The 12,829-nt window shown below is 42.2% G+C and overlaps 1 protein-coding gene across 2 annotated transcripts in view; it reads left to right on the top strand.

The window, feature by feature from the left end:
* DNAJC21 (DnaJ heat shock protein family (Hsp40) member C21) overlaps positions 1-12,829 on the top strand; it is a 718,487-nt gene that overhangs the window by 220,143 nt on the left and 485,515 nt on the right. The gene's annotated exons all lie outside the window — the stretch shown is intronic.

Genomic DNA, 12,829 nt, shown 5'->3' with positions numbered 1-12,829 from the left:
CATACTACAAACCATAACCGGACATTTTTCATTCATTTTAGGCAAAATTGGAAACTGGATAGCTTCATATTAATAACTTTACTTTCTCATCTTCACATCTTTGTAACCTCACTTACTCTTCCTTTACTACCTCTTTCTTGTGTGCCCATTAGTTCATTCTTTTATAGGTCTGTCATCTTTGATAGGCTATCTGCTGTTAGGATCAATGACCTAGTTACAGTGCTGCACTCCTCACCTGTACCGTTATGGATTGCTCATTTCTTACTGCCAGGCTTCTTTCCCACTAGTTCACTACGTTCACTCGATCATGCATTCGCTCTTGCATACATTACTACTCTGATCAACTCACTAATTTTGATTTAGTTTCCATATTTAAAATGTACCCTGTTTTCCACCTACCACCATGTTCTCTTTAATTTGTGGTCAAGCTTGTTCTGTGCCCCTGCTCGATAGCATTTATCCCATATATATATATATCCTATTGGCATCCTAACAGGAATGAAGGAAACAGTGGTTGATTTTATTGTAAACACACTTACTGGCACTTCTAGTTCATGAGACATGATATGCACCATTTGACATTTTTCACATTTTTCATTTGTCACAAAGAGGTTGACCATCAATATATCTTTCATTTTCCACACATTTGCACAAAACATGAAGAGTCAAACAGCCCAACCACATTACAGTTACCAACTGTAGCACTTTTTTCATACTCCATCCCTCATTGTCTTGCACAAACTCCATTATCTAGGTTTTAACTTTCATCCCACTGTTCAGTGTCAACAGGCATTATCTAGTAAAATATCTGTAGTGAACATAGTACTAAACATTAATGCATGAATCTGTAAGCCTACTGAGTAATTATGACATCATAATAATACACATTTCCCTTATACAAAGGGGGCCCATCTTTCAATAACAAGCCTTTATTATATTACTGTACATGGAGCAACTTGATTATGTTTCAGTGTTGAGGGAAAAACAAACTAGTTAAGAGCTTCAGTAGCGTAATATCCAATCATTGACAACTGTTAAGCATCCCCCCCATGCTAAGATTGTGTCCCATAATAAGAAGTGACAGTGCTGGCCAGCAAACAGTGGCAGAAGTCAAAACAACTTATTTTTTGTCTGTTGCTTGTGCTTACAATTTGCCCCCTGACTTGCTTTCAAAATTTCCCCTGATGTGTCTAGCTGTCTGACAGCACTCGCTAAGTGCTTTACTGGAAAGCTAGCAAAACACTTTGCACTTTTTCTCTGTTGCAGATCTCTGATCATAACCTAATATTATATGTTCTCAACATGAATTCCAAGATTCACTTCTTGAATTCCGTTGTTAAGGTGAATTTCTTTGCATCCATGTCTTGAGTGCATAATAACACGGTTATGATTGAAGACCCGATCATAATCCCCCATGTTTTATCTACGTTCATGCTGCCCACTCAATATAATTTCTTTTAATCCTGTTATTTTATATTAGAGCTATGTAAAGGGCAGTCATTCATTATCAAAGTGGAGAACTCTGCAATTACTACAGGCATAAAGCATTAATACTGATTGTCACTGTAGTATAGGATACTTGTCACCCTTCTGTGAAAAGGTACAATAGTTCTAATCATAAGGGTTCTTTTTATTTCTTATTTCAAAAAAGATAGCTTTTCTACACAGTTTTCATTTCAAACTCCATATTTAAATTTCCTGAGTAGTTCTGTACCTCTATATTCCCACACAGCCATGAGCACTTAAAAATCAGCCTTTGTTTCACCTTTAATATTAAAACAATCTTCTTATACATGGCTAAACACTGCCTCGCGGAACCATCTTAACTTGCTCAAACTAGAATAAGTCATCATCTGGAAGAGGAAAAGTACACAAAATAATATGTCTTTATAACCTATTCATTAAAGTTCACAATTTAATTAAATAGCTTGAAATGACATTCTATCTTTTTATTACAAACCCTTTTTTGATACATTGCTATCCACATGTTCATAGTTTCCCTTAAATTTCAAGTTAATTTCTAACTCTCCAAGTTATCCAACTACTTTGTACCAGGAGTCACCCTTACAAACTGGGTTCTTTTCTAATTCAAGTTTGACCTTTTTTCCCATTCAATTTCTGTTTCTCTGATTACATCAATGTCTCTCAATTACGTAGCATATTTTTCCTTTTAATGAACATTTAATTTCATCAGTCTTATTGGCAGTTCCTTTATTTTCTCAGTTGCTTCATCAAGATTATCAAACACCACTTTCCCTTTCCAAAATACCTTTAAGAATAGCAGGGAACTTTTAAATCTGCAGTTACTTCATTTATTTGGTACTTGTATTGCAACTTGTCTTTTGTATTGTGTTTGTGTGTGTGGTGTGTGTGTGTGTGTGTGTGTGTGTGTGTGTGTGTGTGTGTGTGTGTGCGTGTGTGTATATGCGCGCATGCACATGTAGATGTTTGTGTGTGTGTGTGTGTGTGTGTGTGTGTGTGTGTGTGTGTGTGTGTGTGTGTGTGTGTGTGTGTGTGTGTGTAGATGGCCGTGTGTGTATCTGTAGATGCGCATGTGTGGGTGTTGGTATAATCTGCCTTTGTGGTGTTTGTGCACATCTCCTTGAGTTTTGCAAACTTGACCAGTTTGTTCAATCTTCTTAGTGGTAGCAGAGGAGGGTTTCCAGTTATAAAATCCTGTCTGTGTTTGATGAAAAGGACCTAATGTTGTCATTTTGATTCATTCCTCAACTGTTGGGTTCAGATCCGATGCTCAGATCTGACTCTGCTGCTGCTTCTAGATTGTAGAACACTTGAACTCTCAAGTTCCTCCCTTTATCCATAATGTTGTAGTCACCCTATATTACCTCAGATGTCATTTGCCACCATAACATTCAGATGTAGATCGTGAACTCCTGAGTGAGCCTTTGAATTTTTGTGAGTTAAAATGTTCCTTATAAAACTTTTATAGTTTTTCTTTTTCTTATTATTATACCTTTGTTTTCCTTACTTTACATGCTTTATGTAAGAAAATTTGTAAAGTTTATTCTTTATACTCTTAGAGTATTCTTCTCTACCACTGGTGGCATTCTGTCTCCTTTTATTACTTTTTAGCACTCTTCCTTTATCATTGTTGGTATTTTCTATTTCTATCCCCTTTCCTTAAAAAAAAAAAGTTTTTCCTTATTCTTTCTTCCTTATAGCTTTTCATTATATTGTTTGGTAACCCTTCAGGATTTAAAAAAATGTGTGGCATGCAGCCACAAAATACCTAATTCAGATGTATATTGCAAGTGTATTTACTGTTTAGGACCAGCCCATTTGGATTCAGACTGTGACATTTTTAAGGGATTTAACTCACAAGCTTTAATTGATCGCAAAAATAAACTAATACTTAGGGACTGTCTGCCTTCTTAACCACAAGTACGGCTTTTGGGTATCAGTCCCCTGAAAGGTTAGAGAAAAAAAGGAGATTCTCTTTCTTCTTTCTGAGGCATCTCTCAAGAGATCTCCTGAATGGACATTGACTTCCACTTCGGCTTTGTCCTCTGAGCTGCCTTTGAAACAAGCTAAGAAGTTGGATCTGAGTACTTCGGTTCCAAGGTCAAGATCTGACAAATCACCTTGGATCCAGTCTCCTCAGTTACTCTGAGTCGATTAACTTGTGGCTCTCATCCCCTTTTTTGGAGCAGTCTCCCCATCACCACTCAAGACCCTAATCTATGGCCTAATCCTTTCAGTCTTCTTGGAGACTATCCAAAACAGATGTGGACAGGATGATGAGAAATTACCTCATGCCGCTAATAAAAATGTGAGTTCTTCTGGCTCCAACCCTATTGGAACCGGAGACCCTTTTAGAACTACATGCCTGATATTAACTCCATCTCCAATCTGATCTTTCGTTTCGGAGCCATCGGATCCGATAGCCCTGGGGAAATCTATCTCTGATCCAAGGATGTTGGCATATTCGACTCCGATGGTGTCTCTGACTTGTTTGGCACCAAGTACTTCGGAACTGGGAGACTCTCGGAGCCGTACTGTTAGTGCTGGCTCCGGGGTGTTAGATTCAACTCCAAAGTTGTCAGAGCCATCTCTTCCTCTCAGAGTTTCAGTTTCTGTGTGAATCTGCTTCTGTTTTTACCAGGCATTCTGCCTTTGAGGTAGTGGAAAGAGCCTTTTCTGTTCCTAGACTTCATACTTCTTTGCCCTCCAGTGCTCCAATTCCCCACTCCTATTCGATCTTGTGTTTAGAATGTCAGTCATCCATTCCGCAGGGACAGCCAGCCCGAACCAGACTCCAGGCAACCCAGCAGGGTATCATTATCTCTTCCGATACCTCCCCAGAGCAGCCGACCAAGGAGATTCCCCAGGAAGAGAAAGCGCAAAAGTAGGCACTTAGACTCTCCACAAGAGTCCGTCATGGAGGACACTGACTTTGTTGAAGGGGACAAGTTCCCTAGATCACAACCTGATGATAGCTCCTTTGGAGACATCTTAGAACTCCTAAAACAAAGAGTTGGTTGGTCACTTGATAACCCTTCCTAAGAGGAGTCTGTGTTCCTAGAAGCCTTCCGAGCTGGCCCGTTTACCTCCTGGGTGACTCCATCCACCGATGAGCTCATAGACTTAGTCTCTTGATGGGCATGGAAAGAGGCCAGACACATCTGAGCCAATCCCTAATAGACCAGGCAAGATCCTGGAACTGTCTTAGGACAGACCGCACTGGAGTAAGGGAGTACCCATGGATGCTATGGTCTTAGCAAGGGCCACTAAAAATGAGCTGGCAGAACAAAGTTCCTCTGTCCACCCTCTTAACAGGGAGTCTAGGGTGCTAGACAGGTTTGGGAAGTGAGTCTGTGCTTCAGTGATCTTCACCCTTAAGTTGCTGAATTATTTGGCCCATTTTACGAGACTCCAGAGGGATTTGATCAAAGAATTTTCAAAATTCGTCTCTGGGGCCATATCCTCTGAGGGAGAGAGTACTATTTCCTCACAGATGGCTACCCTTCAGTCTATTTCAAACTCATTCATGAGAATTATCTCCCACGAGGCTGAAGGTGCCTCACAGGTAACAGGTTCAAGCATTTCCATCAGGAGACATGCCTGTATGTGGTTACGTGACTTTGCGGAACCCTTCAAATCTTATTGTCAATGCTCCCTTTGATGCAACCTCCTTACTAGGCCCCAAAGTTAAAGATTTGCTGTCTAGATGTGAGCAGGAAGGAAAAACCCTGTCTGCTGTGGGTGTACATTTTTTGACCCCTCAACAGATCTTTTCTAGGAACCAATGAGGCAGACAGAAAATGTGGTTCAAAAAATCTGAGTCCCTTCCAAGATGCATGTGGAGACCGTTCTCCCAGGGGTAGAGGGGGCAACTTAAATGGAAGATGCCATCCCTACAGCAGAGGTGCTTCGCATAACCAAAGTTGTGGATGGTCACAGTTCAGTCCACTCTGCCATTACTGCACAAGGATGACTGGATGTTTTTGGCAGATCTTTAGGATGTGCACTATCACATCAAAATGAACAGATGATTCAGAAGATATCCACACTTCTGGCTTGGATCCAGTCATTATCAATTCAGAGCACTGCCCTTTGGTCTCACCACAGCCCCCAAGGTGTTTACCAAGTGTATGGCATTTGTTGCAGCTCACTTGAGACTGTAGGGATTCTGAGTGTTTCCATATCTGGCTAACTAGCTCCTGACTGCTCTGACCAGGCATCACCTAATTCAAGCACAAGACTACTTACTCCTGCTGTGCTCTCATCTGGGGATTTCTGTTAATTACAACAAATCTCAACTTCCGTGCAACTCGAACTCTGAATTCATCAGTGATCTGTTCCATATGGTCACTCAGATAGCTTCTTTCCCTCTGTCTTGAATTCAAACAGTTCAGTTCCAGATCAAAAAGATAATTCAGAGTTCTTCTCTTTCAGACTGTCTGATACTCCAAGCATTGGGATACATGTCGGTGGGAGTCACTCTGTAACTGCTGGTAAATTACCATATGAGATTCCTTCAATGGACACTCACAACTCAATAGTCTATTCTCTGACCGCCATTATCCAGTCAAGTCAAAGTAATGCAAGTTTGCAAAAATTACCTTCTTTAGTGGATCCATGCAGTCAAATACAAGAAGGCCAGCCTCATACCTTTATTGCTTATTACAAATTGGATCTGGTCTCAGGGAGATGAGCAGCCTTTGTCTCAGCTGTGCTCAGGAATATCCTTCCTTAGTGCCTTACCTGGGATTTAGGTAGCTGGGGACTCTGTCCCAACAGTTTGGAAATGATTGAAAATGACACTATCAGGTAAAAAAGTTATGTACTCACCATAACAATCTGTGTTGCCCATTTTCATTCTTCCTCATCTTCCCACCCACCAACCCACTCCTTACTTTCCTCCTGGAAAGATCGAAGGATGTTGGAGGAACCTCTGTTCCTTGTTTGAGTCCCAGATTCTATTCTTTCTTTTCCATTGCTCTGTACGTGTATGGGCAGCAAACTAGATATGAGGTATGCAAGGTGACTAGGGCATTGTGCATAAACTGTGGAGCTTGAGAGTTCAAGTGTTCTATCTGGAACAAGTGGACGATTCATATCTGAACCCAACAGTTGAGGAAGAATAAAAATGGGCGACACAAATGGAACGTTGTAGTGAATACATAACTTATTTTTTTTTTTTAAGATTTGGACTGTGGTTACTGAGTTAAGCAAATGGAAGCATGCTCTTCCAGTTGCACTATTTGTTAGTAAGAGAACTACTGAACAAAGTTATAGTAAGATTCATAAATGTAATGTGGTGCTTCCAGATGCAGTGGTTGCTTTTAAGCTGTTAGATAAAGCATGCTGAGATGCAAAAGAAAGATTAATGTTAGTATTAAAAGCATGCAATGAACTTTTACATCTGTGAAGTCAGTTATGAAGTGTATCTTCAAAGAAAAAGCATCAGGCACTGCAGTGGGACCCTTTTGTGGCACTACTTTCTTATGTGTCTCAAATGTTCTTGCAATCTTGTTTAAAAAGCCCATTTGCTCTCCCCTATGTAATACTTTTCACAAGGGCATTTCAGGGTATATATTATTCTTTCCATGTCACAACCATAGATGTTCTTCGTGTTTCACTGTTGCAGTCATTACATTTGGATTATCTGCCTGCAGGTAGCCCGCAGCTGGCCTGAATACTAGAGTCTTGGATTCCTGCGTCGGATGCTGTCTTTTCTTCCATGACGTCAGGTCATCAGGGGTATAAAACATGCAGCTGATGCCATTACATCAAGTCTTTCTTGCCGCGCGGTGCCCGAAGCAGAAGCAGTTCGCAAGTGCCGGTCGTCCGACTCCTGAAATTTTCATTTTCGAGTTTCAGAACCGAAGTCTTCGAAAAAAGCTAAGTACCCCGTCGGGGATCCTTTTCTTGCTCTTAACCGATATCGGTCAAAGTTAACAATTGTCTTACCTGTGGAAAGCAAATACCTCAAAGATTTTCATTCGTACTGCATTCCTTGCTTTAGGCCCAGACCACGACGGCCCTCAATGTTTTGTGCCTTATTCAACCCCTGAACTATTTGTCGTTGGTCTATTTTCGCAGCAGATTATTTTGGTTCTCAGTTTAGCTACCCAGAAATGGCTTCGGTAAGCCATCCGACTACCGATATTCCAAAAAAAAGTAAGGATAAAGACAGAGACAGATCGCATAGGTCCAAAACTGCCGACGGCACTTCCGTTAAGGTAGTCACCAGTTTGCCGGTACTCAGTGAGGCGCTTTCGCAGCCTCTGATGCCCGCTACTTCAGATTCGCAGGCCTCTAATGAGACCCATTCAGAGTCTGGTATGCCACAAGATGCTTCTTCGACTATGGAATCTGCGGATGTCTCTACCTTGGATGGGTCCGGAGCCGCTGTGCAGGCACCGGCTTGTGAGGGTGTATTCAGGCCTACAGATTTGCATTTTAAACTGACGCCATCTTCTTCATCAAGGCCTAAAACTCTACCCACACCTAGAAAACAGACGCCCAAACCATATGGTCAGGCCCATATGCCTAAAAAACAAATGCTTAAATTGGCTGAAGACCTTATTATTTTAATTAGGGGAAGTCAGCCTTCTCCCTCTATGAGACCTAGAACTGATTTTCCTTCTGATCAGGATTCTGAAATTTCTGTTTCTTCTGATTACCAGGATTTGCCCTTGTCTACCTATGAGGATTCTGATGCAGAGGATTCCATTCCCTCTGCTTCCCCTCCAGAAGATTTTTCTTTTGGTGAAACCTTGCACACTCTTAGGGAGCATTTCCGCTGGGAGAGCCAAGATTACTCTGACTCCAAAAAGAGGCTTAGGGAATTCTTACTTCTCCCTCAACACAGGCCTTTAGCTATCCCTCCTGTTCTGGACATTGTAGATGATGCCTTCTTGGAATCTAGCCTGGCCCCAGACACTTTACCTCCAGCTCCCAGAAAACCTGAAAGGACTCTCACAATTTCCTCTTCAAGAATCCTACTGCAGATCCAGAGACCATTTCCCAAGGACCTAAGGGCATTAAGGCTACTGTTGCCAAAAACCCTACCCCCTCTGATAATGATTACAGGGCCTTGGACAGATGGGGTAAGAAGGTATACACTTTTGCTACTTTGGCCATTAGGGCCTTAAATTGCCAGTTTCATATGTTAAAGTATCAGCAGCATATTATGGGACTACTTAAACAGAAAATGATGTTGATTCCTGACTGTGCTGAACATAAAGAATTACAGGATTTAATGCATTCTGCTGAACAAGTTGGTAAACATACTTTGCAATGTGGTTTTGACTCTTTAGAAGCATCTTGCAGGGCTGCTGTCACTGGGTCTGTACTTAGAAGGCATGCTTGGCTTAAGGAGCAAAACTTGCCAGATCATGTTGAAGCTAAATTACTGGATGCTCCCTTAAACCAAGACCGCCTGTTTGGCAACAAAGCAGAAATCGTCCTTAAAAAGATGGAGGAAAAATCTAAATCTATACAAACTGTTAAAGATTTCCTGCAAGTACAGCCTCCCAGATTTAGTAGGCATTGGCCTTCTAAGAATTGGTCCTTTCCAGTCTCTTCCAGGCCTTCTCAGTCTAAACCCAGGAACAGCAGACCACCTAGGTTACAGTCTCAGGCTGAACACAGGCCTAAGCAGTGGGGGGCTCCCACTTCCAAAGCTGGAAGTAGTAAGACACCCCCTATGGAAAAATGTCACAGTGACTTAACCTTTCCAAGCCCTGCTCAACGGGTTTATATTAGATGAATGAAAGTTCATCTTAGCTAATGCTCACATGAGCGAATATTGCGGAATTCGAAACCGCAATTGTGAGATCGTGGTACAGTGAGGATGGAAATATTTACCCTTTCCTCACTGTAGTGTAACCTTGGAGTTGGACTATATTTAGGGGGGGGGGGTTCCCACAGTTTCAGTTTAGAGTATCTGGATATTCGCTCATGTAAGCGTTCGCTATATAGACCCCTGCTCAACTGCCTGCTCCCTTAGGAGGAAAGCTCGACTTGCATGCAAAAAACTGGGAACTCATTACCTAGGACAAATGGGTTTTAAATATAGTTTTCCAAGGATACAAATTCCACTTCCACACCTTAACAACCCAAAACGGTTGGCCAGACCTCCTGGGCAGAGGCTCAGCAGCAGGTTCTCTCTATTCTAAGTATCAGGGCTATTCAACTTGTCCCAGCAGAAGAAAGAGGGCAAGGTTTTTACTCAAGACTTTTCTTGGTACCCAGAAAAGACAGCTCCTGGCATCCTGTCCTGGACCTCTCTATTCTAAACACCTTTTTGGTAATCCCAAAATTCAAAATGCTAACACTTCAACAGCTGCTTCCTATGCTAGGCAGAGATGCCTGGTTGGCAACCTTAGACTTAAAGGAAGCTTACCTGCACATTCCAATAAAGGAATCTTGCAGGAAATACCTATGCTTCAGAGCAGGCTCCATGCACTGTCAGATGTTCTTCGTGTTTCACTGTTGCAGTCATTACATTTGGGTAATCTGCTGGCAGGTTGCCCTCAGTTGGCCTGATTAACAAAGTCTTGGGTCCTGCGTCAGTTGCTGTCCCTTCTTCCGTGACATCAGGTCGTCAGGGGTATAAAACATGCAGCTGAAGCCATTACGTCAGTCTTCTTGCCGTGTGATGCCCGAAGCAGAAGCAGTTAGCAAGTGCCAGTCGGCCGACTCCTGAAATTTTCGAGTTTCAGAACCGAAGTCTTCAACTTAAAGCGAAGTATCCCATTGGGGAAACTTTTTCTTGCTCCTTTCCGATGTCAGTAAAAGTTAGTAATTGCATTACTTGTGGAAAGCAAATACCTCATAAAGATTTTCATTCGTACTGTATTCCTTGCCTAGGCCCTGACCACGATGTACCTTGCTGTCGGTTTTGTGCTTTATTTAATCCGCGCACTCTTCGTTGTCGGTATATTTTTGCCTCTAAATAATTTGGTTCTCAGTTTAATTATCCAGAAATGTCGTTGGTTAGCCATCCAACTACCGGGATTCCGAAAAAACACAAAGATAAAGACAGAGACAGGCCGCTGAGGTCCAAAACTGCCGATGATGCTTCTCCTAAGCCAGTCGCCAGTTCGCCGGTACTCAGTGAGGCGCTTTTGCAGCCCCTGATACCCGCTACTTCTGATTCACAGGCCTCTACTGAGACCCATTCCGAGTCCAGTGTGCAGCGAGATACTTCAACTATGGAACCCGCGGATGTCTCTATGGATGGGTCTGGAGCTGCTGTGCAGGCACCGGCTTCTGATGGTGTATTCAGGCCTACAGACTTGAATGTTAAATCAACACTGCCTTCATTTCTAAGGCCTAAATCTCGATCTATGTCTAAAAAACTGACACCCAGGCCACATGCTCAGGCCCTAAAAAACAAATGATAAAAGTGTCTGAAGATCTAATTACTCTAATCAAGGGTAGTCAACTCCCCCCCCCCCCCCAAGAGGCCTAGGGCTGAGCTTGTTTATGAATCTTCTGATCAGGATTCTGTTCCTTCTGACTCTTCTGATGACCTGGATTTGTCCATACCTACTTATGACCTGGATTTGTCCATACCTACTTATGAGGATTCTGATGTAGAGGATTCCATTCCCTCTGCTTCCCCTCCTGATGATTTTTCTTTTGGGGAAGCTTTACATACTTTAAGGGAGAATTTCCACTGGGAAAGCCAGGAATTTTCTGATTCAAAAAAGAGGCTTAGGGATTTCTTCCTTCTACCTCAGCATAGGCCTTTGGCTATACCTCCCGTACTAGACATTGTTGATGATGTGTTCTCGGAATCCAGTTTGGCCCCTGATTCCCTGCCTCTGGCTCCTAGTAAACCTGACCGATACTACAGGGTTCCTGAGTTCCACAAGTTTCTTTTCAAAAGTCCTGTTGCAGATCCCGAGACTATTTCTCAGGGGCCCAAGGGCATTAAGGCTTCTACTGCAAAAAATCCTACCCCTTCTGATAGAGACTCCAGGGTGCTGGATAGATGGGGTAAGAAGGTTTATACTTCTGCAACCTTGGCAATCAGGGCTTTAAACTGCCAATTGCATATGTAAAAATATCAACAGCATATTACTGGACTGCTTAAATAGAAAAAGATGATTCCTGACTGTGGAAAATAAAGATTTACAGGATTTAATGCATTCTGTTGAACAGGTTTTGATTCTTTAGAGGCCTCTTGCAGGGCTGCTGTTACTGGGTCTGTGCTTAGAAGGCATTCTTGGCTTAAGGAGCAATCTTTGCCTGATCATGTTAAAGCTAAATTGTTGGATGCTCCTTTAAATCAGGACCACCTGTTTGGCAACAAGACTGAAGAAGTTCTTAAAAAGATGAAAGATAAAGCTAAATCTATGCAAACTGTTAAAAAATTTTTTACAGGTGCAACCTCCAAGAATCAGTAGACACTGGCCTACTAAAAATTGTTCCTTTCCAGTACCTTCCAGGTCCTCTCAAGCAAAACCCAGACACAGCAAAAAACCCCAGGTTTCAGTCCTAGGGGTCTCTCAGAACTAAGCAGTGGGGGGCCTCCACTTCCAAATCTGGAAATAACAAGACACCCCCCTATGGTAAACAGTCTCAATGACCTCCTTTTAAAATTCCCATGCAGTTATCTTTTGACTGCCCCTTTGGGGGGAAAGATTGCTCTTCATGCAAAGAACTGGGAACTCGTAACCCAGGACAAATGGGTTTTAAATATTGTGTCTCAGGGATACAAATTTAATTTACACACATTGCCAACACCAAACGGGTGGCCAGAATTGCCCCCAAATCAGTGGGCAGAGGCTCAAAAACAAGTACTTTCTCTTTTAAGCATGGGGGCTATTCAACTGGTACCAGAAGAGGAAAAGGGACAAGGTTTCTACTCCAGGCTTTTTCTGGTACCCAGAAAAGACCAATCATGGCGTCCAATCCTGGACCTGTCTACTCTAAACACCTTTCTGGAGATTCCAAGATGCTGACTCTTCACCATTTACTTCCTATGCTAGGCAAAAACGCCTGGTTGGCAACTCTAGATTTAAAAGAAGCATACCTGCACAATCCCAATCAGGGAATCTTGCAGAAGATACCTACGCTTCAAAGCAGGCTACTCGCATTATCAATTCTCTGCACTGCCCTTTGGCTTGTCTACTGCGTCCAGGGTACTCACAAATTGCCTGGCTCCAGTTATTGCATTTTGCAGGCAAAGAAATATTCAAATATATCCATACCTGGACGATTGTCTAATTCAGGCAGAAAACCAGGGCATACTTTTAAATCACCTGGCATTTGTAAAAAGGATTCTAACTTGTCTGGGGTACACTTTAAACGAAAAGAAATCACAACTAGTACCCTGTCAACAAATTAC

The sequence above is a fragment of the Protopterus annectens genome, chromosome 1.part0 (assembly GCF_019279795.1).
Source record: "Protopterus annectens isolate FY-2018-M chromosome 1.part0, PAN1.0, whole genome shotgun sequence".
NCBI lineage: Eukaryota > Metazoa > Chordata > Ceratodontiformes > Protopteridae > Protopterus > Protopterus annectens.
The sequence above is the reverse complement of the archived record's forward strand: the minus strand, read 5'-3'. Positions and strand labels throughout refer to the sequence as shown.